This window comes from Sinohyriopsis cumingii, unplaced genomic scaffold, assembly GCF_028554795.1.
Source record: "Sinohyriopsis cumingii isolate HCF-2022 unplaced genomic scaffold, ASM2855479v2 utg001578l, whole genome shotgun sequence".
In the NCBI taxonomy this organism is placed as follows: domain Eukaryota; kingdom Metazoa; phylum Mollusca; class Bivalvia; order Unionida; family Unionidae; genus Sinohyriopsis; species Sinohyriopsis cumingii.
This window is the reverse complement of record NW_028316022.1, coordinates 204,365-231,423: the sequence shown is the minus strand read 5'-3', so window position 1 is coordinate 231,423 and position 27,059 is coordinate 204,365. Positions and strand designations below refer to the sequence as shown.

The 27,059-nt window shown below is 38.2% G+C and overlaps 1 protein-coding gene across 3 annotated transcripts in view; it reads right to left on the bottom strand.

Moving 5' to 3' along the window:
* The window catches only part of LOC149771926 (beta-1,3-galactosyltransferase 2-like), a 126,040-nt gene that overhangs the window by 52,948 nt on the left and 46,033 nt on the right, over positions 1–27,059 (bottom strand). Inside the window, exon 1 of one of the 3 annotated variants that reach the window (XR_016418088.1) lies at positions 26,488–26,894. The exons of 1 other annotated variant lie outside the window; for it this stretch is intronic. The gene's annotated coding sequence lies outside the window, so the exon portion shown is untranslated. Of the gene's footprint in view, positions 1–26,487; positions 26,895–27,059 lie in introns of those variants that run through there. One more of the 3 variants, XM_089948081.1, reaches the window with a different exon arrangement.

Sequence of the window (27,059 nt, the reverse complement as noted above, 5' to 3'; positions counted from 1 at the left end):
AGTTTACTGGATTTGTCCAAGCAAGAACTGGCTCGATTTAGTCCGTTGCGTACCCCTGCACGACGTGTCATGCCTGTCCTCAAACTGATAAAACGTAAAGACAATCAGTGGCGACGCGTTCCAGTATAAAAAGAGCCTGTGACCAAGTCGGGGTATCAGTGAACTTGTAAAAAGATGTCACCTCCAAGAAGCCACAAAAGAAAGAGACAAAGGCAGACGCGTCATCCGACAAAGCGCTTAGCCAAGCATCGACATTACCCTAAGAAAAGACACAGTCGTTCCAAGAAAAAGAGGCGTCAACAAAGGGGAGGATTCCTTGGCGATTTTGGGAAAAACATTGTCACCTTTATGACAAAGCGATAGTCCCAAAAAAAAGATAAAAGGGTGTGCGTTAAGTCATCGACGTTAGTGTCTGTTCGGTGAATGTCCCGGAACCCACAAGCAAAAATGTCACCCTCCAGAAAACCCCAAGGAAAGAAAAGGAAAGGACTGCCACCACGTTTAGCTAAACATGGGGACATGTTATCTGTCCTGTCCAAAGCTTCTTCACCCCTACGAAAAAAACTCATTCAAACGGCCTCCAAAGAGGTCATCGATACCGTGTGCGAATGTTGTTTGAACGTTTTGAAAGGCACGATCCCTTTGTCCAAACACCAGAAACAATGCTTAGGCAAACATCGTCACGTTCTTCGCCAAATGGATCGAAAGAAAATTCCCATTCGTCAAAAAAAGAAGATGTTGGTCCAACGTGGAGGCATTTTACCTCTCTTGTTAGGCCCCATACTGAAAGGAGTCTTGGGAACCATGTTGGGAGGACTGGTGGGAGCAAGATAAAAAGGCCCTCGGAAGTCCCAAGATCTCAGAATCGACCCCTGACAACCCCATGGAAGGACGAAAACTAGCTTTAGTGCCTTACAAACGATGGATGGAATACCATCGGTGGCAAGAACAACGCACCCCGCATTTACCTCCCAATCCCAATTTGAGCGAGATGTCCCAGTTACAACACGAATTGCAGTCCTTGATGGATCGCCAAGATTTGTCCGAAACAGAAAAATCGCAAAAGTACGGTCAACTCTTGCAACGACTGCAACTCTTTCACCAGAAAGCTTTAGACGAAACAGCTCTACCCACTTTGAAAGATTTTAAGACCTTGATGAAAAGTCCAGCACCATCACCAGTACCAGTACAAGTACCAGTGGTCAAGACAGAAAAAGGAAAAGAAGAAGAAGAAGAAGGGTTTCAAACTCCACCAGAAAAAGTACGCAAGTTAACAACACCACCTACCTCCAGAATTGGATGGATTAAAAAGATGATGGCCACCCCTTCTTCATCACAAGAGAAAAAGAAAGTGAAGACAGAAGTGAAGACAGAAGTGAAACAAGAACCGATATCCCCCGCTCAGACATCCTCCTCCTCTTCAACACCTATTGCCGGTCGCACACGCAAAGCCTTGCAATCCAAGAAAATACCCCAAGAGAAAAAGAGTAGCCTCTTCCAAGAGTGGGTGCCTTATTAACACACAAACACAAAAAAATGGAAAAAGTCTTAGCCAGCATTTACTACGATCCCTCGCATCCTGCAGGTTACGCAGGAGTTCAAAAATTGTATCGTGCTGCCAAAACGCGACTGAAAAGTCTCCGTTTACCTCAAGTGCAACGATGGTTACAAGAACAAGCTACCTACACTTTACACAAACCCATTCGACGCAAGTTTGCCAGAAGTCGCACCCGAGTGGAAGGCATCGATCATCAATGGCAAGCCGATTTAGCCGATGTCTCTCATTTGGCCAGCTACAATCGTGGCTACAAATATTTGTTTTGTGTCATCGACGTCTTTTCCAAATTTGCCTGGGTCGTGCCCTTGACTTCCAAATCGAGCAGCGAGTTAGTGCGAGCCTTGCAACGGGTGTTGAAACAAAGTGGTCGTCACCCTCTTCGATGGCAAACGGACAAAGGTACCGAATTTCTGAACCAAGCTTTCCAAAAAGAATTAAAGAAACGTGACATTCATTTTTTTACCACCGAGAATCCCGAAACCAAAGCCAGCATCGTGGAACGTTTTCAACGCACTTTGAAAGAACGCATGTGGAAATATTTTACGCATCACCACACTCTGAAGTACATCGACATTTTATCGCACCTGGTGCAAGCGTACAACCAATCTTACCATCGAAGCATTGGACGTGCCCCGCAAGACGTGACTCCCGACAACGAAGTGTTGGTGTTTGAGCGCCTGTTTGGTACGTCCCCGACGAGGGCTATCCCCAAGAAAAGTGGAGAGTTGGCCGTAGGAGATTGGGTGCGCATTGGCAAAACCAAACGCACTTTCGACAAAGGTTACTTACCTAACTGGACGACCGAATTGTTTCGCGTCACTGGACGAGTGCATGGTCGTCATCCTGCCGTCTATAAATTGGAAGACATGAACGGAGAAGTACTCAAAGGAACGTTTTATTTGCCCGAGTTACAACGTGTCACCAAAAAAGAAGACGACGTGTACGACATCGAAAGCATTCTCGAACGCAGAACCCGTAAAGTGGGCAAACGACGTGTCAAAGAAGTCAAAGTACGTTGGAAAGGATATCCACCCAGTTTCGATTCTTGGATCGACGCTTCGCAAGTCATCGACTATAAAAAGAAGAAGTGACCATCATGCCCTTTCACACAGCAGACGCAGCTACGTCGACCAGTCCTTCTTCACCCAGTTCTTCTGTGCAAGATTTACAAAAACAACCCTTGTGGGTGTGGTGTGGAGAACGTGTGCCTAAAACGCAAATCGTCTTTTTCTGCCAAATCTTCGTGGTGTATTGTGTCATCGGGGCAGCCGTTGCCAATTTGAGTTTGCAACAAGGAGACAAACAATTGTGGACCATTTTATTGAGCAGTTGCATCGGTTACCTGCTTCCCAATCCCTCCCTGAAATTCTCCTCGAACGGGAACGTTGTGTCCAGTGCCAGTGCCAGTCACCACTCCAACCACAATCAGAACCCCATTTTGGGCGGAGACACGCCTCTGACGTCCACTAACCCCTCGGACAGCCACAGAACTCTGGAATTATGAGTCACCAAAACCAATTTTACTTAACCTTACCCAGTGACAGTTCCATGGAGGTGTTTCCCCACAACACGTTGTGCTGTTACACGGCCAAATTACCTCAGACCATCCCCTTAGATCACGAAGCCCATTGGGAAGTGGCTTTAGTGGAAATGATTCACCCGACCCAAGTCCTCAATGTCCTTCCCAATCAAAATGTTTTTGATGTGGAAGTTCATGACGAACAATTGCAACAGTACTTGGATACCTATGGCAAATATGACAAGAAAACCCCTGGCACAAAAAATCAAAAGTACACCACCTATCACTTGTTCATTCCCCCAGGGTATTATTTTAGTGGTCAACATTTGGTGAGCACCATTACCTCCAGGTTTAATGTCGTGTTTCTGAAAGCTTTGGAAAGTGTCAAAAAAAGTGTCACCATGGAATACCACAAAACAGCTCGTCGCTTCTTGATGAAATTTGACGGGAGTAAAATCCTGTCCATTTTATTTTGTCCTGAATTGTTTGACATGTTGGGCGGAGACATGGACCTGAGAATGGCCATGATGAAGAAAAACGAATCACCCATCGTTTACGACAACGAGTCTTTTAGCAAGTTATTTCGTGCCCCGGTAGAACTGAACCAAGGACTGAATTTGATGTTTGTGTACTCCGATGTGGTGGAGTATAACGTGGTGGGACACACCTCTGTACCGTTACTGCGTGTCATTCCTTTCAAAGTGGATTCTGCCACGAACGCTGACGAGGAAGGTGGAAACACTTATCACGTCCACCGCGAATTTGTCCATCCTCACTATTTGCCTGTCAGCAAGTCGTATTTGGACACGGTCAACATTACTATAAAAGGAGATTTGGGACAAAATATTCCATTCACCAAAGGAAAAGTCACGGTGAAACTCCATTTTCGAAAACGGCTCTCTCAGGATTCGTAAGTAAGTCATGTATCCAGTGTACCGAGGGGTTGCTCGACAGCGAGGACACGGTTTAGGAGACATGCTGAAATCGGCCTTTCGTTCGGTGGCTCCGGTGTTGAAACCGATGGTGACACGCGGATTGCACGCCTTGAAAGATGCGGCACTGACGCAAGGCAAAGAATTTCTCCAAAATGTCATCATCGACAAACAAAACCCTAAAGAAGCCTTCATGAGGGCAGGCAAAATTGTCTTGCTGCAAACGGGTAAAGACATTTTGGGCCGACGAGACACACCTATAAATGCCCTGCACGCTACCGAGTCAGACATTCAGCAAGGACAAGGCAGAAAGAGACGACGAAGAAAACACCCTTTCACCAGACTTCAAGCGAGAAAGGCCAAGAAAAGAAGAACCGTTCGAGACTTAGACGTTTTCGATTATTGAGAAAGAGAAAAAAATGATGCACCGAGAGTCTTGCGCTTGTTCCAAGACGGAACTGGACCTGTTTGCCATGCCCCCCACCATGATGACCATGCAAGAATCCCAGTGGGTGGAATTTCATCCCGTCTCCTCTTTGACGGAATCAGCTCCCATCGAGTTTGAAATCAAAGGACAACCCGAAGATTACATCGATCTGAATAGCAGTTACCTGTATTTGAAAGTGAAAGTGATCAAAACGGACAACACCAATCCAGGAGGCGATGCTAGAGTAGCTCCTGTCAACAATTTCATGCATTCCTTATTTAGCGAAGTGGACTTGTACTTGAATAACAAACTGGTCAGCAGCAGCATGGATACTTACCCATATCGTGCCTACTTGGAAAATCTCTTGACGTACGGAAAAGAAGCCAAGAATACTCATCTGGATGCTTGCGTGGTATGGAAACCTGACACAGCAGGTGTAGGCACGTTTAGCGACACAGTACTGACAGAAGATGACAATCCTCACAATGTGGGGTTTAACGACCGTCGTAAGAAAATTCTGCAAGGGCGAAGTTTAGAACTGATGGATCGTTTGCATTTGGACATGTGGTTACAAGAAAAGTATTTGCTCAACGGGGTGGATATCCGTCTGAGACTGAATCGTAGCAGTGCCACTTTCCATTTGATGACCCATGCCAACGAATACAAAACTATCATTCAAGAAGCCCGACTTTACGTGCGTCGTGTGGAAGTGTTACCTAAAGTGGGAAACGACGTCAGTCAGACGTTGAGCAGAACGACTGCCAAGTATCCGATACGACGCGTAGAAGTGAAAACGTTCACCATTCCTGCTGGACAGCGATCTATGATCGAAGATCATCTGTTCCAAGGACAGTTACCCAAACGTTTGATTGTTGGTATCGTCAGGAATTCAGCCTTCAGCGGAACCCACGATCAAAATCCTTTTGAGTTTCAACATTACAATGTGTCCAAGATCGAAGTCAGTCGCGACGGCAAGACCTTGTGTACCCGACCCTTTGAGCCCAACTTTGGTGTCGCAAAGAATTATCTGAGATCGTACTTGTCCCTGTACGAAGCCACGGGACAGTTAGGAACCAACACCAGTCACGGTATTTCGTACGACGATTATGCAGGAGGCTATGCTTTGTGGGGTTTTGATTTCACTCCAGACCAAGGCAGCGACGAGGGACATTTCCACCCTATAAAATCAGGCCAGATTCGTGTGGAACTTCAGTTTGCAAATCCACCTCCAGATCACACAGTGAACGTCATCCTGTATGCAGAATTTGACAATACCATAGAAATCAACAGTTTGAGAGAAGTCATTCTAGATTACTAGAAGTCATGGAAGACTGTTCTCCCTCTTTACCTAGTGGAGAAACTTTGGACATGAAATGTGAGGAGACTGTGGAAGAAGAAGTGATCATAATGAAGTCGAGATGGCCAGAACAAGAAGCCCATTTAGTCTCCTGTTTTGCCAAACACTTGGTCGATAAAATGACGGAATTGATCAAGAAAAATTGCTATGGATGTCAAAACGATCATCCCAGTCAAATTCAACACGATAAATGCCTAATGTTAAGTCAAGAAGAAAAATTGGACGAGTATCTGGACGAAGCTTGGAGTCTGATTTCGAACAAAGACGTGTTGCACCAGTGGTATAAAGACTTACGTGAACATTCTTGTCCACCATTAACCACTCAAGAGATCCATCGTATCGAAGCTCTCCTGAATCAGAGTGAGGAAACAGAACGAATAACCGTTTATTCGTCAGACATTTTCAAGCAAAAAGTCAGGATCGAATTGACGACTTATTATTACCTGTGAAGAAGAAGAAAAAACATGGATACCTGGGAACTTTATTACCTTTTGAACCACAGTTCGTATACGGCTTCTTGGAATCCTGTCGTCTGTGCTAAAGATGAACTCCCTCATCGCAAACCTAAAGACCATCAAGCTTACGTGATCAACACGGACGACAGTCATCTCCCAGGAACCCACTGGGTAGCCGTCTACTTTCCTCAAGAAGGATGTGTGGAATATTTCGATTCGTACGGATTGCCCCCTTTGGAAGACGATATCATCGACTTTATGAGAAGAAATGCTCAAACCACCCGATTCAATAATGTGAAATTACAAGGCACAGATTCCTTGGTGTGTGGACAGTACTGTGTGTATTTTCTGCATCATCGCAGCCTGGGCTATTCCTTAGAACATTTAGTGACTCATTTCGATCCTCGTTCTTCTGCTAGAAACGATGTGAAAGTAGATCGATGGTTTTGTGACCATTATGCTTATCTTTTGTCTCAAGCTAGGAAACGTAGTGTCCATCAATGGCCTAATGATTTCCAACAGTGGAAATCACAATTTCATTCACAACGTTGTCAGCCCTGTTTAAAGTAGATGGTAAATTGAGAAAAAAGTTTGTGGTTTGAAAAAAATTGTTTGATGTTATAGTGTTGGATTATTGTTAAAAATGTTAGAGTTGTTGTTTAGTGTTAAGTGATTTTTGAATAAAAAATGTTGTGTTTTGAAAAAAATGCCTTTGTGGTTTGTTTAGCTATAAGAATGTTGGATTGATGCTCTTTCATTTCTTACTGTCCCTCTCATGACACTCACTGAACGTTGCGACTAGAAAACCGTGTGGGGGATGTTTTCCTTCACGTCCGCGCTTTGACTTTAAGAACCGGGGTTGTTCCCAGTCTAACCATCCATTGTCGACTCATCCTCCTAAGAAGATGTGTTCCAAACTAGCTAAGCTCAACGAAGCCTACGTGAATCTGCATAGGGTCAGACACAGTCTGATACCGAAGCCAGAAGAAATAGAGAATGTGAGAATGTTAAAAATCACTGAAGACCTGATAGAAGAACTCTTCAGAGAAGAAATGAACAGGGAGAAAGAAGAATGGACAGAGAAGTACAGACTTCAGAAACAGCAGCAACAGCAGCAACAACAGCAACAGCAGCAACAGCAGCAGCAACAACCTGAAGCTGACAGAGGCTTTGTCGATTGCCGTATCGACACTAAAGAGTTCTTCTTCTCTTTCCGAAGAAGCAGACCTATCGCCAGAAAGTCTATCCTCAGAGGACATCGCATTCTTAGAAACTAAAAAAGAATGCCATAGCAAAACAAAAAAACAGCCCTTTTCAGGGCTACCCCAATACTCTAGAAAAGAAATAACGATCAATTTGCCAATGTGTGTAGGTAGAGTAGTGTGAAAATAAACACTAACTCTTTTATAAAAAATGTGAGGGTATGTGTTTGTGTGTTTGTGTTTGTAAGTGATAAAGTAGGTTGGTGTGGATAGTAGATTAAAATTATGTCTTTTTTGGTGTTTGAGGTGTATATTTGGGGTTAGATTGGATTGCTTTGCTTATGTGGATAGTCTATTGAAGTGATTTATAAAAAATTTTACAATAGTGATGGGTAGCATAAAAAAGTGAGTGAGTGTTTCTTTTAGGTCCGCGCGTTGTTGTTATATTTTTTAGTTCATGATCTAGGTAAGATGAATTTTATGTTATTAGGGGATGTTTTCCTTCACGTCCGCGCTTTCAGTATAAATTAAAACTCGTTCGGCAGTCCAACTACCCTTGTTGATTGATCAACACCAAGAAATGAACACGAGACTGGAGAAACTGTTGGAACTTCATGTGCATCTGGAATATGCCAGGCGCATATTAAATGAACTGGCCGCGGAAGCCATTGTCGAGGAGGGAAGGATAAGAGAGGAGGAAAGAAGAAACAAAGAAGAGGAGGAGAGAAGATATAAAGAAGAAGAGGAAAGAAGATACAAAGAAGAGGAGGAGGAAAAGGAGAGAAGAAAAAATTTCAGAATCCCAGAGAGCGAAAATTGGGATTCTGAAGCGACATATCCTGCCTCTGCTCTCTCCCCCCAAAAGGTAAAAAGTAACTGGGGGATAAGATGTGTATGTGGCGCCAGGCCTGGAAGGTGCCACCATTAACCAGGTGTCCATGAAGTTCCAAACAAAACAGCCCTTTTCAGGGCTACCCAATACTCTAGAAAAGAAATAACGATCGATTTGCCAATGTGTGTAGGTAGGGTAGTGTGAATATAAACACTAACTCTTTATTAATAGTGGAAGTGTATGTGAATGTGTGTTTGTGTTTGTGTTAGTAACTAATAAAGTAAGTTTGTGTGAATAGTAGATTATGGGTTTCTTTATTGTTTCTTAGCGTATGTGGAGAGTATAGTTTGGGTTATATTATATGAAATGAGAAAAGTGGGGATGTTTTCCTTCACGTACGCGCGTTGTTGGGTCATGATCTAGGTAAGATCCATTTTATGTTTTTTAGGGGGATGTTTTCCATCACGTCCGCGCTTTAAGTATAAGAACCCACAGTATTCGTCGTTCAAACCATTCTGCAAAGAATAAAAAGAAGATGGCGTCAAACCAAATGGACAAAATACAAACCTTGCAAGACGTTTTAGACAACTTAGGAATAATGGAACAGATGCTATTAAGACTGGTTGAAGACCATTATTCCTATAGTCCCCATCGTGTGAAGATGGAAATTAATAACTTAAGGAAAGCAAAGGACAAGATTAGTGGTGTCATGAAAGAGATCAAGGAGGAGAAGGAGGATGAAGAGGAAAGAATAAGAATACGCAATTGGAACGAAAAAATTGAAAAAGAAGAAGAAAATGAAAAGAGGAAGAAAGAAGAGGAGGAAGAGAAGAAGAAAGAAGAGGAGGAGAAGAAAAAAAAAGAAAGAGAAGAAGAGTGTAGGAGATAAAATAAGAACTTGGTGGAGGAAAAGAAGAAATTAGAAGAAGAAGAAGAAAACCCAAAGGCCCTTTTGAGGGCCAGCCATATTTCTCGAAAAGAGATAGTCTTTGAATTGCCTACCCCTTTTTCAAAAAAATTTTTTTAAAAAAATCCCATGTTCCATTCCCCTTGTCCCTAAACAAGCCCAAACTATTCCCCATGTTAAATTCCCCTTGTACGTAGAGTGACCCACGATTTATCGCCATGTTAAATTCCCCTTGTCCGTAGAGTGACCCACGATTTATCGCCATGTTAAATTCCCCTTGTCCGTAGCGTGACCCACGATTTATCGCCATGTTAAATTCCCCTTGTCCGTAATCTGACCCACGATTTTTAGCCATGTTAATTCCCCTTGTCCGTAATCTGACCCACGATTTTTCGCCATGTTAAATTTCCATTGTCCGTAAACTGACCCAGGGGTGTTTTTAATGCTAATTCCCATTGTCCGTAAAGTGCCCCCCTTCACTACTCATACATAAATACATACGTACGTACGTACGTACGAACGTACATACATACATACATACATACATACATACATACTTTCTAGTTAAGAGTTTATGTCCATTTACTCTAAAGCCATGTATAGATGGGGTGAGTGGTTGGAAAGCATCCATATCTAAGGGACACTTGTTGAAGGATCGTGCGGAGGGGAGCATCAGTTTCTAAGGAACACTTACTGAATGGGTGAGAAGCATCCGTGCCTATTAAAGGGGCGAGGACGGTGAGCATCCATATTTTAGGCACACATTTCTAGTTGTCATTTTAGAATATGCCCCTGCTTTGTGGTGAAAGAAACATTGAAGAGCTTACGACAGTATGAACGTCGTAAGTTTTCGCAGCTTTGCAGATTGATCCGGTAAACATTTCTCAATAAAAAAAACGGAAAGATACTCAAAGGTTTAGGTCCTGATATTAATAGGTCCTAATATACTATTATCTACATGTAAGTACTAGTATACCATTATCTACATATAAGTACTAGTATACCATTATCTTCATGTAAGTACTAGTATACCATTATCTTCATGTAAGTACTAGTATACCATTATCTACATGTAAGTACTAGTATACCATTATCTACATGTAAGTACTAGTATACCATTATCTTCATGTAAGTACTAGTATACCATTATCTACATGTAAGTACTAGTATACCATTATCTACATGTAAGTACTAGTATACCATTATCTACATGTGAGTACTAATATACCATTATCTACATGTAAGTACTAGTATACCATTATCTTCATGTAAGTACTAGTATACCATTATCTACATGTAAGTACTAGTATACCATTATCTACATGTAAGTACTAGTATACCATTATCTACATGTGAGTACTAATATACCATCATCTAGATGTAAGTACTAGTATACCATTATATACATGTGAGTGCTAGTATACCAGTATCTATATGTGAGCACTAATATACCATTATCTACATGTGAGTACTAATATACCATTATCTACATGTAAGTACTAGTATACAATTATCTACATGTGAGTGCTAGTATACCAGTATCAATATGTGAGTACTAATATACCATTATCTACATGTGTGTACTAATATACCAGTATATACATGTAAGTACTAGTATACTAGTATCTATATGTGAGTACTAATATACCATTATCTACATGTAAGTACTAGTATACTATTATAACATGTGAGTGCTAGTATACCAGTATCAATATGTGAGTACTAATATACCATTATCTACTTGTGTGTACTAATATACCAGCATCTACATGTAAGTACTAGTATACAATTATCTACATGTGAGTACTAGTATACCATTATCTACATGTGAGTACTAATATACCATTATCTACATGTGAGTACAAATATACCATTATCTACATGTAAGTACTAGTATACCATTATCGACATATACATACTAATATACCATTATCTACATGTGAGTACTAGTATACCATTATCTACATGTACGTACTAGTATACTATTAACTACATGTAAGTACTAGTATACCATTATCTATATATAAGTACTAGTATACCAATCTACATGTAAGTACTAGTGTACCATTATCTACATGTAAGTACTAGTATACCATTATCTACATGTGAGTACCAATATACCATTATCATGGTGTAAGTACTAATATACCATAATTTACATGTAGGTACAGATCTCCACAAGTGTTTGTGAAACAACTCTTGAGTTACCGCCAGCTACGTACTCCTCGCTGTTGCACACATTTAAAAGCCGCCTTAATATTTACTGAAACCATACAATTTAAATCAAATAGAAATGATACAGAGATTGATCTGACATGGATTATATCACGTGTTTGCTGATCTCAAGACGGTGTAAGTGATGGTTTCATTGTATCTAATTTACGGCCTGAGTTCAAAAAATGAACTCATGTCGTCAAAGTTGTGGACACTTTATAGGCCGCAGGCAATATTGAAATTGCAGGTTAAAATACCGTACATAAAATCTGTCACAATAGCATTTCTCAATTGGTTCTGAGTCCGAGTTAAATGGGGCTGGAGATAAATTATCACTGAATCTGGTACGAAGACCGCAGACGTGGCAAGCGAGTAGTTGACGCGCTGGGTACTGGCCAATCGATGTGGTATAGAAACGGAAATCATTCCAGCTTAACTGTGTGACTTGTTGGTCATGTGCAATAACCGAACGTATTTGTCATTTCATGAATGTTTACAACACACTTAGATCTGCCAAAATGGTCATTTTAAAGCTAAAGTACATTTACAATACCCTGAATTCTATTATCAAATGATTTCAACAAGTCATAATTTTTTCCAGAACACATTTATGATATTGGGTATAGCCGTCTTAATGAAAAGCCAGTTTGTCTGTAGCAATAAATGAAAAGAAAACAATTGCCGATAAATCACACACACACACACACACACACACACATTATATGCATTCACAATCGATTTGAAAATGTTAGAGGGCGCTACAAAAAAAGTAAAAACTGCAAAAATAAACGTCTTAAACTAATTGCTATATATATTTTCGCTGCTTTCGATTTTGGCATATAAAAAATTGATTATTTAAAATAATAAGCAAGAGTGTATAACTGGTGTGCGTTGACATGTTTAAATATGCATTACGTGAAAATTTGCATGTGTACTAATTTGAATTTGCACTACCTCCAAATATTTTTAGTGCACACCTTGCAAATTTACAAAATGCGCAAATACGTTCATACGACAAAATATAAACTTGTATGTATCTACACATTCGTCAGTTTGCACACATCTGTAAACTGGTGCATCAAAAGAAAGTAAAATTTCCCTAGATCTCAATGTTTACTGGCGAATGTAAAGGAAGTAATTTTATCCTGTATCACAATGTAGACATGTGAATCAGAACGAGATAAAAAAAAAATTCCATGAACGCATGGTTCATGTAAAGGAGTTAAAAATTTCCATGGTTACCAGAAATATCCTTAAATAATGTTCAATCAATGTATCGAGTTTCATGATTATAGACTATTATCTCCCCTCAAAAAAATGGCAGTAGTAGCGACAACAAATTTTCAGTCTGGGTTGCCAGACGAATCTCTTCTTGATTTTCTGATATTCGAAATTGATATTTCACTGTATTGTTTCCATATTCTTCTTCTGAGTGAAAAGCAGATGTATGTTGTAACGAATGGCATACATTTCCATACGGTTGTCTGACTAAGTTTATATACGTACGGGCCTATATATTTTAGATTCCGATTTAAATGTTGCAATAAATGTGTGTAATTGTTTTCAAGTCTCATTACTATAGTCACGCTTTGATAAAAATGAAAGATACAAATTCGCGCCTAGCTTCACATACATACATACATACATACATACATATATATATATATATATATATATATATATATATATATATATATATATATATAGCGAGAGAGAGAGAGAGAGAGAGAGAGAGATGTACCCATCCAACTAACCATCCCCATATCTATTTCTATACCTGTCTGAATGCATGTATGGATGTATCGAACGATTTTCACAGTTCAAGTATCTGACGACAATATGAGCTATTGTTATCAAAACTGACATAAAATAAACTTTAATAATTACACGAGGAAGAAGCAGAAATAAATGTTTGGCGCGTTAATCGACGTTAATGTGATATTTTAACGATGCCAATTATTAAAAAGTTTTTGATCAAAATCACAAACTTTTTTGCAACAATAATCAATTTACAAATAAATAGTTAAAGTAGAAAGAAATCATATATGGACAGAGTTTAAATTCATGCCCTGTTTTCAATCAATATCTCCACGTATTATTATCCGAGATAAAAGGAACAGTCAAAAGTGCACGTAGCTAATATTGATAATTCAGGATGTGAAATCAATCGTGAAAAAGGGATCCAGTAAACAATGAAGAAGTTTTAATCTCATAAATAGCTACAGCCTTACGTAACTAGATGGGAGTGTTCGAAGTTGTTTAGATCAAAATCGTAAACAGGAACGTCAGTTAGATGTTTACTCCAACGCCCGTCATGACTAAATTCAAGTCAATACAAATACTGATTATACAGTTATTGGGGAATGGAGAGGGATGGTGCATTACTATTAGGTATGAATTGCTTGCACACGGTACAAACATTCAATATTAGGTGTGTCTTGGAGTTGTGTGTTACATTCGTATCGTTTGTTACAAATGCTTGTGATTCGTCTAAATATGGACGTAATATGTGTATGTAATTGATAACTGTGTGTATATATATATATATATATATATATATATATATATATATATATATATATATATATATACATATATATATATATGTATATTGTTACGGGGGCCCCGAGTGGCCGAGTAGTCTAAAGCCCTCTCCGTTCTCCGTTCACGATCGCTGCCATCTCACCTCTGTCTGCGTGGGTTCGAGTCTCGTATTCGGCCAATGTGGGTATGTGAGAAAGCTTGCCAGTAGCTTCTCGAGGGTCGGTGGTTTTTTCCGGGGATTTCCCGGGTTCTTCTTCCACCATTAATACTGACCGCCATGTATGGCCTATCATGTGCTGAAAATGGCGTTAAACCCTACAACAACAACAACAATATATTGTTACGAGCCTATGCTCTAAAAATAGTAACAGAAAGTGTGAAAAGCAACAAGCGATGTAAATTTAAATATATAATTTATTTCCTTAGCATGCAAAGTGATTTAATAGTTCAATGACCACTCGTCACCTACAGGTATCTCGTGCGGTCTCCATTTTCTCATAGCAACCCCATTTTTAACAAAATAACAAAGAGGTACTTCTGTTGATTAAGTTTCACTAATAGCCCTCTGGAACAAACATGATATCTAATAATCTTTTTGCTATTCGACGACACTGATTGCCGTTTGTCACCCTGATTAGAATAAAGAGAATGATTCGTTAAAAAAGGAGCATTGTGATCACTGTGATCATTACCCTTTGATTGATTCAAACAAGGAATGAAAGTGACCTCATCAAAAGCCTGACCAATACATGTGTCAGCTAAAAGAAATTAATGCCCTCCATGGGTAAAGACGATACTATTCCGACTGTAACGGGTCCTGAGACCAAGTCTAGTGACATATTTACATAATGGAGAGGACCATTAACAAAGTCGCGCTCTACTCCCTGAAAAAGAACACTCTCATTAGGAGAAGTCCTCTCAGAAAAGGGCAAAGTACCTGAAACTAAAAGACTGAGAAGTTCATATGTCCCTTAAAATATTAATAGGGATAGGATTGGCTGAATCAGCCAAGAGAGATATAGAACTCTTCGACAGGAATGGTTCATAATTCTCCATAATAAGATCAGACTTATTTGATCCAACAAATGTATTGTTTTCAATACATGACCGTGAGTTTGACCTCTTAGAACTAAGAGCATTCGGAAGAGATCTGTCTTGATTCTGTTGCTTAGTTTTTTATTTGTAGCAATAAAAAATAACGTGTCCTTTCTTCTTGCAATAGGTACACGCAGGAAGAGTTAAAGGCATTTGATCAATCTTGTCAGAAATTTGATTTCTAAACGTTGTGCCAGATTAAGATTTGGAACGGCCTGTATTAGGCTGAAATACTTTTTTAACAGAATACTGCTGAGTGGAAGACTTACATACGAAAGAAACTTTACGAGCTAAGGAATACTCGTCAGGAGTACGAGCAGTATTTTCTACAATTTCGACCTTACGCTCATCAAGATAAGTCTTAACGTCACCATGTGCCAATTCTTGAACTCTTCAACTAATACGAGTTGTGTGAGATTTTCATAATCTCTATCAACTTTCTTGGCTAAGTACCAACTATCAAATAACTGCTCTTTTTCTTTTTCGAATTCAACATGAGTTTGTCCAGTTTCTTTGTCATAGTTCCTGATGTTTTGTCGATAAGCCTCAGGAACTAACTCATAACCCTTCAAGATGCATTACTTAACCAGATCATAGTCATCACTTTGCTGTACTGACAATGAAGCGTAAATGTCACGAGCTTTGCCAAAAAGTACACTTTATTATATTTGAGTCCAATGCTCTCTGAGCCATTTCAAATTTTCAGCAATTTTTTTTTCAAAATGAGTAAAATATTTAAGTACCTCATTTTCTGTAACTTAATATTTCTGAAAACATTAAAAGTGGGTGAGTACTTCCACTTGCCAGCTCTAACCTTTTCAATTAAAATTTAATGTCCCGTTTTTATTTTTTCTCTTAGTATTTGTCCTCTCTTTCCTTTCTCCTTCTCAAATTGCATTTGGCTTTCATCTTTTTCGTTCTGGAAACTGCATTTCTCTCACTTTACTCTCTCTCTCTCTCTCTCTCTCTCTCTCTCTCTCTCTCTTTGCATTTGTATCATTTGTATCTGAAACTGAACCTATCTTAACTCTAATTCCAACTTTTTTAGCTGTACTTGCATTTTCAAAATTGCTAACCACTCCTGGGTAGGATTCAAAAGAAAACGTTTTCTGCTTTAGATTATTTTGTAAAAGCTTGTTGGTTTCACTGGAAATTTATAAATTGTGAAATAATAGCTGGGATTTAGCAAATTCAAAACAAGGTGAATTTAAATTTCAAAACCAAGTTTTCTGAAATATTTTAGAGAAATTCGTATCACCATGACGAGCACCCAATGTATTGCTATGAGTCTATGCTCTTAAAATAAGTAACAGAAAGAGTGAAAGAGAACAAGCTTTGTACAATTTAACAAATAATTTATTTCCCTAGAATACAAAGTGAAAATGAAAAAAAACGAACTTACGGTATTGCAAATAAAATCCCAAAATAATCCAAGAATTACAGACACAAGTTCTAGTAATTTAAAGTCCTGAATAAAAAGCAGTACAAGTCCAAATTAAATCCAAAACTGAAGGTGTGTGTATGTGGTAGCTCCTAGAGTGCTGATGTGCTAATGAGTGAATCCGAATTTCTTTTAATGTCTTGAATACGTACGAGCAACTGGCGGAAAAGGAGTCGTCTCGTTAATTCTCTCATAAGACATGCACGGTCGTAATCTATTGATAGTAAAAGCTTTGACAAGAACACCTTGCTAGACGTGGCAATATATAGGAAAAAGCGGAATCCTCTATGACAAAAGTGGTGTGTAAATACAATATACATTATTTGATTTATCTTATCATCATTTTCCTTGCATGTCTGGTAGCCCGTGCATGTTTGGTAGCCTGGTACCCCATGCATGTCTGGTAGCCCATCTCTGGTACCCCATGCATGTCTGGTAGCCCATGCCTAGTAGCCCATGTCTGGTAGCCCATGCATGTTTGGCAGCCCATGCATGCCTGGTAGTCCATGTATGTCCGGTAGCCCATGCCTGGTAGCCCGTGCATGTTTGGTAGCCTGGTACCCCATGCATGTCTGATAGCCCATGTCTGGTACCCCATGCATGTCTGGTAGCCCATGCCTGGTAGCCCATGTCTGGTAGCCCATGCATGTTTGGCAGCCCATGCATGCCTGGTAGTCCATGTATGTCTGGTAGCCCATGCCTGGTAGCCCATGTCTGTTAGCCCATGCATGGCCGCACCAAAGCAGAACTCGATTCAGTTCTAGATCAATGTTCATGGATTAAGCCTCAACGCTAAGAATCATGGTTGAATTGACTGGGTGCTGATTTATGAGGCCAAGGGATTATTTGCAGGAAAATCAAAAGAAAACTATACCGATATTTTATCGCTGTTATTATCTGTATGACATGGACAAGTATTATTAGTTATATTATATGAACTGCATAAGATGACCAACTAGTATTAGATGTACAAGAGGAACTACTGTTATTAGCTGTAGAAGATGAACAACTTTTATTAGCTGTGGAAGACGAACAACTGTTAATGGCTGTAAAAGATGAACAACTAGTATTAGCTGTACAAGACGAACAACTGTTACTAACTGTATAGGATGCCCAGCTAGTATTAGCTGGCTAGGAATAACCACTGTTATCAGCTGTATTAGAAGAACAACTGGGGGGGGGGGGCAGAGAAACGTGCACGGTATTTTTCTTATTCAAGTATGGCTTCTGTGTAAATGAAGTCGCTGTGTTATTTCGAGAAGAATATTTTAAAACCGCAAATGCGCTTAAAATTTGCAAGTGCTAGAGGGAAAGTAATTATGCACCCTAAATTAAAGTAGGTAACGCATGTGTGTTCGAATTATATTGTCCGTTTTAAAGATAGCTAGTTTCCAAGTCTCATTATAAAAACTGTCTGACGCAATCGTAATATCTAGATTCTTGAAGGAAATGCACTTTCATTGACATGAGTTCGGATGATATAATTTGTTTCAAAATGCCATTGAAGCATATTGATGAGGGTAACATTGTGACTGTTTAACGTTATATGTAAATCTTGATGTTCATTGCATTTTAGAAGAATTTGTTTGTAGGACTGACACTTCAGCGTCTTTTCTCTGAGATCCTCAGCGTCATATTTGCAAACCGACTATATCATTTGCATATTCTTTTCTCTATGATATGATTATATCGTGCATTTAGATTCCGACCATTTGATTTGCATATTCTTTTCTCTATAATATGATTATATCGTGCATTTAGATTCCAACCATTTGATTTGCATATTCTTTTTTCTATAATATGATTATATCGTGCATTTAGATTCCAACTATTTGATTTACATATTCTTTCTTGCGTTTCTTTCTCCAGTATCCACCAAATGCCAACAACAACTTCTCATCATCATTGTATACACTGGCGTGTAGAGCAAGCGGCATACTTCGTGTAAGTTTTCTTTTTGCAGGCTTGCAAGCTGAATCTATTCATCAGCACAACACATCTCGATATTTGAAAAAAGAAATTTGATCCAAGCTAAAAATCAGTCATTGAATAATATATAGGAACACATTTCTTAACTATTCATACCGACAGACATGCATTAATTTACTCTATTCAGTTAAATGCATCGTTTTTTTTAATAATGCACATTCTTGTTCAGTGATGAATTAGCAAGACGGGTACGCACCTTGCTTGAATGACAGCTGGAATAAGCTGGTATCACTTTCATATATCTTTTTGTCCTGAGTACTCACTCAACTCAGAATTTTCTCCTTATTATATTTAAAGTCGCTATTTGAACATTAGGCCTCCAGATAAACATCTTGTTATATCTGAACTTTAGACTTCCAAATAAACATCTTATTTATCAACATTATGCCTCCAAATAAGCAGCTTGCTATATTTCAACGTCAGGCCTCCAAATAAACATCTTGTTGTATGTCGACATTAGTCCTTTAAATAAGCAACTCGCTATATTTCAACATTAAGCCTCCAAATAAACATCTTGTTATATTTTAACTTTAGGCCACGAAATCAAAATCTTCTGATTTTGTAACCTTAGGCCTCCAGATAAGCAGCTTGTTTCAAAACGAGGATTTACTGCAGTTATCCTTCCGTAATTTATAAATAAAATCGGCAAGCAAAAACTAAAGATGATTTATTTTCCTAGTCTCTCTCTCTCTCTCTCTCTCTCTCTCTCTCTCTCTCTGTTCCATTACCTGTAATTATGTTGTTATCTCTCGTTTGCTCAGTACTCTGTAATTCTATTTCTATCTAGCTGGTGTTCTGTTCTCTTTAATTATATTTCTATCTAGCTGGTGTTGTGTTCTCTGTAATTATATTTCTCTCCAGCTGTTGTTCTGTTCTCTGTAACTCTATATTATATCTAGCTGTTGTTCTGTTCTCTGTAATTCTTTTTCTGTCTAGCTGGTGTTCTGGGGGCCCCGAGTGGCCGAGTGGTCTAAAACGCTCTTCGTCACGGATCACTGCCATCTCACCTCTGTCTGCGGCGGTTCGAGTCTAAGATTCAGCCAATGTGGGCATGTGAGAAAGCTTGCCAGTAGCTTCTCGTGGGTCGGTGGTTCTTTCCGGGCTTTTCCGGGTTCTTCCTCCACCATTAATACTGGCCGCCATGTATAGCCTATCGTGCTGAAAAAATAGCGTTAAACCCCACAACAACAAAAGTTGGTGTTCTGTTCTCTGTAATTATATTTATATCTAGCTGGTGTTCTGTTCTCTGTAAGTATGCTGCTACCTGACAGTTATTCTGTTCTCTGGAATTCTATTTCTATCTAGCTGGTGTTTTGTACTCTGTAATTCTATTTCTATCTAGCTGTTCTTCTGTTCTCTCTAATTCTGTTTCTATCTAGCTGTTCTTCTGTTCTCTGTAATTCTGTTTCTATCTAGCTGGTGTTTTGTTCTCTCTAATTCTATTTCTATCTAGCTGTTCTTCTGTTCTCTCTAATTCTGTTTCTATCTAGCTGTTCTTCTGTTTTCTGTAATTCTGTTTCTATCTAGCTGGTGTTTTGTTCTCTGTAATTCTATTTATATCTAGCTGTTTTTCTGTTCTCTGTAATTATATTTCTATCTAGCTGGTGTTCTGTTCTCTGTAATTATGTTGCACCTGAGTTATTCTGTTCTTCTTTAATTATATTGATAGATCACTTTTGTTCTGTTCTCTGTGATTCCATTACTATCTCGATGTTGTTTTCTGCAATACCAATGCCATCTCGCTGTTGGTCTGTTCTCTGTAATTCTGTTGCTATCTCACTGTTATTGTGTTCTCTATAATTATATTGCTATCTCACCTTTGTTCTGTAATCTGTAATTCTGTTAACATCTCGTTGTTGTTCTGTTCACTGTAATTCTAATTTGCAACTTGGAAATTAAGAGATAGTCATTAATATAGTGCAGGAATCTTCGTTCATTTATTATCATCGTTCTCCTAGTATTTCCTTTTTATTGCAAGTATGACTTTGAAAAATATGATGTAGTTGATTCTCCTCGTTTAACTTGGATTAAAATTTGTCTTGTCAACATATAGTGCAGCAAATGATATTAAGCAATAATTCCATTATTTATAAATGAAACGGATTTTCTACAATACGATTGGCTGTATACGGTCACTTGATACTTTTTTACACCTCGATAAATTTTGGGACTAATTTAGGTTTTTGTACTGTTTGCAATATAAATAAACATTGCAGACATATCATTGTAAAACGACTGTTTCATCTTTTGCATTTTTATTCAGCAAATAAATATAAATTATACCCTTTTTATACTTTTTCAAATATTCTATGATTGAAATGCATAGTTTACAATTTGGCGTTCGTGCGCAAAATGGCCGATTACGGTGATTTTGCAATTTTCTGCGGAGTTTTTTGAACAATTAAATGACAAGTTAAAAGAAATAATAACAACGATTGAAGCAGATGAAGATAGATTGGACGATAATGCGATGGATGTTACAAACGTTGAAAATGAAACAGAACAACAGAGATTGATAAATTCCCTCACACCGCACCCCATGACCTCAGTCACCCTAGCCATACACAACAACAAAAATATAAGCGTGGGAACTGGGCCGTTGAGGGATAAAAACCAAGATTCGAGAAATTATCTGAGGATGGACTTAAAAGCTATTGAAATAAATCAATACTCAAATGCTACTAAACGAAACACAAAATGGGGCATTGGCGTTTTCAATGGTAATTTTATATAAAAAAAAATATTTTTATTTTGTTTTTAATGGTACTTTTTTATTTTTTGTTTTAATTTTGTTTGCTTATTTAAAAAACGTGTGTGGGTGTTGGTGGTATGGTGAACATGACCACTTAGACAAAACAAAGCATATCTGAGACCATTATTCAAAGACTGAATAAAGTTTGTAAATGGTGAAACTACGACTTCCACCAGTGTGACTTAATACCATTGAAAAATGTTTCTAATAATCCATACAGGTGATTGTTTTTCTCATTTAAATTATTGTGTATGTGTAGTAATTAATTCCTTCCAGCACTCCATCACTCAACTATGCAACCAAATAAAACAAAACATATGACCGGTTTTGTGAGCAACTCTACATTTAACACCTGCACATTTAATTTCACATAGATAACTGAAAGGGTCTTGTAAAGTATTAACGCTGATATAAAAAAGATATAAAATGTTATTCCTGTATTGGACATACTGAAATTAAAAAAAAGAGTGTTATTAATTTATATGAAAAGAAATGTGATGACACCACGGGTAACCATTGCCTATTATGTGAAGTATGATGTTGCCGAATACACGTAACTGTGACAGTAGTTACATTTCATTTGACATTAGATCACTGAACGGGTCTTCACAAGAACTAACGTACTAATAATAATTAACGCTTTTGAGAATGATATAAAATGTTGTTCCTGTAAACAATTTATTTGTTACCTTTATGCTAGTAAGGGATAGCATCATCTTGTTCATATTTCCATGGTGTTCATTGATAAAATCCATTACGATTTAAGGTTTGATTGGAAATTTAATCTAGCACACTTGTTCATTCGGTATCAGCTGTTATTATGTAAGGTTATGGTCATCTGACGTAGCAGATGGGACTGACTAAAATTGAACAAGAATGTTGTAAATGAACTAAATCATCGGTAGCCATTGCCCAATATGTAAAGTATGAAGATTCTGAATAAACGTAACTGTGGCAGTAGTCAATGTGTTCGTGTGATTATGTACAGGTTGTGTATTATGGGGCGATGTGAAGGTACACATTAGTATCTGTTTCCTAATACGTCATTTCGCGTGACTTTCATCTGTGGTTATGTGATATAAATTGCAATTAAGTTTAAATGACAGCGTTGTGTGTTAGCTAAAGGAAGTGGCAGACAAAAATCATAAATAGGACTATATTCCATGGACAAATTTCACGGCTTGAGGCATATATAGATATTTATCTTTTGCTTCCGTGACCGTTACTTTATTTTGTCTTTGATGGAAATGAAATCTCATTTTTTATTTTTGTTGTTCTAGGGTTTAACGCCATTTTTCAGCACAAGATAGGCTATACATGGCGGCCAGTATAACTGGTGGAGGAAGAACACTGGAATACCCAGGAAAGAACCACCGACCCCACGAGAAGCTACTGGCAGGCTTTCCCACGTACCCACGCTAGCCGAGCCTTGGACTCGAACTCACGCAGAGGTGAGATGGCAGTGATCCGTAACGGTGAGCACTTTAGACCACTCGGCCACTCGGGGCCCCCTCATTTTTTTAACAGTAAAGAATACAAAACATATATGCTGCCATGACTTTCTAAGGTAAATTCCTAGACACTGAATTACATGATCCCATCCAGACCCCTCATTGAGACCTTGACTCGGGTGTCGTAACACACAATTATATATATATATAGACAGACGGCGTGTAACAATATATCCCGTATATATAGTGTCGGAATGGTAAACACGTTTCTTTTTTCTCATCCATAAAGGAGAAATCCAGCTATTTTGCTAACCTTACTTTTCTTATCTTATTTTGGTTGTCTCAGTCAGGTCGTCTCAGTCGTGGTGTCCAAGCATCAAGAACTACTTTTCAAACGAAGAAACCACTGTTGTCTTCTGAGTCTGGCGGAGTTATTATTAAATAGCAACAACAACAACAGATATACGACAAAAAGAACTTCACTCTGAAGCGACTTAAGGTCTCTCCAACTTTGATAACACACCATACGAAATATTTTAAGAAACAGATATACACATGTACACGAAGTGGGCTTATTTGGTACTAATCTAGAAACGATATCGTATATGTAGCTTAGTAAATTGTCAGGTCAGCGTCTCTAAATCTAGCTAAGATTATCTAATTAGTTTGAAATTCTTCGTGCAAAACAAATTAGGTACTTTTAGCTACATTTAATGACGCTGACCTGACAATTTACTGAGCTACATCTAGAATAAAATTCGGGATACTGAGCGGAACGAACTATGAAAGAAAGCACTGTTCCTTCCAGACACACAGGCGATACACATCACTGGCTAGGCCTATACACAAAACCAAATGCTCACAAGAGCAGCCCCAAAGCCGGCAACAAACAGAAATGTGCTGTCTGACCTGCCTTATTCAAACTTTGCCAAACACTCCGAAACAGCCCCATCAAGCACGGTAAACAAATGAAAATTCCTGCTCTTACCAATCAGTGTTTCATTCATCAGTCTAAACACTATTCCACAAGAAAATGTCCAACTAACGTATCATTTTGCCAATAACAGCAGCACTTGTCATATTTCCAGGACGGAAATTTTTTTTCTTCTCAAGAATATAATGAACTAGAAATCTCCTCGTAGACATTGTCATTACACACTTCGTTAGACTGAACCACGTACTTTATCGCACCGTTGCCTACCATAGAACTTTTTCCAAATTAGAACTGATGAAATTCAATAGTTATCCGCATAAAAGATATTAATTACTTTTTGTAAATTCAACATGACATATGTCGAATAAATGCGATACGAAGGTAATTAAATCAAAAGATTTTATACTTCTATTGTTTTAATGCGTAGAACTTGAGTACTTGACTCGGCTATGCACCCCATTGCCCTCATTAACACAATCGTATTAATGCGTGTTGCAAAAATAAAAGTTGGTGGCTGAAGACGCTCATGATGCAACACTGCACCACGTAACAATTAAGAAGATTATACCTTGATAATTATTATGATTTTTGTTAAAAAGTGCAAAACATGAGGACCTTTACAGAGAGAAACAATAATAATGACTATTGTGTTTAGAGTCTGCTAACCATAGTGCAGGGTTATTTTAATTTAAATGACCAAAATGGGTGAGAAAAATAATCCATGTTTGTGCTTGTACCAAGACCAGGAAATCCCAGTCGTGGTGGTTACATTTATTGTCCCCCTGCCCCCCCTCCCCCCCCCCCCCCCCCCCCCGGTAAAGCCTGGGATTTTATTGTCTCGCTGCAAACTCCAAAACAGATTCTCTTATCTATTTTCATTCTTATTTTGAAATCAATCAGGCGTCCCCTTAAAAAGCCATCTGTACCATGTAATTGGTAACATTGAAAGCCTGTCAATACAGTGTCAATGATAACACTGAAAGCCTGTCCATACAATGTCAATGTAACACTGAAGACCGTCAATACAATGTCAGTGGTAACACTAAACGCCTGTCGATAAAAGTTCAATGGTAACACTGAAAGCCTGTTAGTACAATGTCAATGGTAACACTGAAAGCATGTCTATACAATGTCGATGGCAATACTGAAAAGCCTGTCAGTACAATATCAGTGATAACACAGAAAGCATGTCAATACAATATCAATGATAACACAGAAAGCATGTCAATACAATATAAAGGTAAAACTGAAAGCATGTCAATACAATGTCGAATGTAACACTGAAAAGCCTGTCAATACAATGTTGATGGCAACACTGAAAGCCTGTCAATACAATGTCAATGGTAACACTGAAAGCCTGTCAATACAATGTCAATGGTAACACTCAAGATTATCGATACAATGTCCATGGTAACACTAAACGCCTGTCAGTACAATATCAATGGTAAAACTGAAAGCCTGTTAGTACAATGTCAATGGTAACACTGAAAACCTGTCAATACAATGTCAATGGTAACATTGAAAGCCTGTCAATACAATGTCAATGGTAACATTGAAAGCCTGTCAGTACAATATCAATGGTAACACTGAAAGCCTGTCAATACAGTGTCGATGGTAACACTGAACGCCTGTCAATACAATGTCAATTGTAACACTGAAAGCATGTCAATACAATATAAAGGTAAAACTGAAAGCCTGTCAATACATTGTCGATGGTAACACTGAACGCCTGTCAATACAATGTCAATTGTAACACTGAAAGCATGTCAATACAATATAAAGGTAACACAGAAAGCATGTCAGTACAATATCAATTGTAACACAGAAAGCCTGTCAGTACAATATCAATTGTAACACAGAAAGCCTGTCAGTACAATATCAAATGTAACACTGAAAGCCTGTCAGTACAATATCAATGGTAACACTGAAAGCCTGTCAGTACAATATCAATGGTAACACCGAAAGCCTGTCAATAGAGTGTCGATGGTAACAATGAAAGCCTGTCAGTACAATATCAACGGTAACACTGAAAGCCTGTCAGTACAATATAAAGGTAACACTGAAAGACTGTCAATACAATGTCAATGGTAACACTGAAAGACTGTCAATACAATATCAATGGTAACACTGAAAGATTGTCAATACAATATAAAGGTAACACTGAAAGACTGTCAATACAATGTCAATGGTAACAATGAAAGCCTGTCAGTACAATATCAGTGGTAAAACTGAATACCTGTCCATACAATATTAATCATAACACTGAAAGCCTGTCAGTACAATATCAATGAAAACACTGAAAGCCTGTCAGTACAATATAAGGTAAAACTGAAAGCCTGTCAATGCAATGTTGATGTTAACAGTTTATATACGATAATGTTAACAATTTGGAAATGACTATTTTGTTCAGTATTCGGAAGAAGAATTATAAAATGATAATTAAATAACGTCCTCAAAATGAACTAATAAAGGGGACTACATAATAAACGTTATTTAAATCACGTCTTTAAAATGAATGAATAAAGAAAACATTAATAAATACGAATTAAATCACGTTTCTAAAATGAATGAAGACGGGAGACACATTGATAAATACTATTTGAATCACTTCTTGAATGAATCGATAGAGACATATGATACAGTGTTATCTGCCATAACGTAAATGATACAATCACTCATAACGCTCAGAGAAAATGTGAAAACTGATATAATCATGATGTTATATCATATCATTAATGGGTGTTTGATCATTATTTGCAAAACAGTATAACACTGCATTACATAAACAGAATATATCATGGATGATTGTGTGTGTTATATAATAATGTTATCTGGATTATAATCTAGATGGACACATAAAGAACAGCAAAGTACTCACCGAAAAAAGGGTCCGGTCGGTTTTTCAAAACGTTAAAGCGTGCACAAAGAGGTTCCGTGTAAGGTGCTACATACAGTTCATATGTACACAGGTAATTTCCTCGAGTGCCGAAGGAGCGGTATATATGTATAGCCACAATAAAATAGTAGTTTGCATTCCGATAATTCCGAACCATCATAAAATGTAGCCGGACTGAAAAACTTTGCAGAGCGTAGACTTTGTCGAAGCGCCATAAATATCGAACTAAACAAATACATAAACACGTCGAGAAAATAAAATTTCAGTACTCTCAAACTGTACTGTATTCAAAATATTTTACAACCAGTCAGACTTAAAGGTATTATTTCATAAATGAATTTACCTGGCCAAACAGATTATGAATACGATTAGCATAACGGAACCGGATTTATAAAGCAAAACAAAACAAAACAAAACAAACAATACTATACTGGTTGATATTAATAATGTATTCCCCAATGAACGTCATCAATGATGCCACAACGCATCCGGATATAATGTCACAGGATATACATATCTTGGTTAGCTGAATTTCTTATTGCTAGTTACTTTTT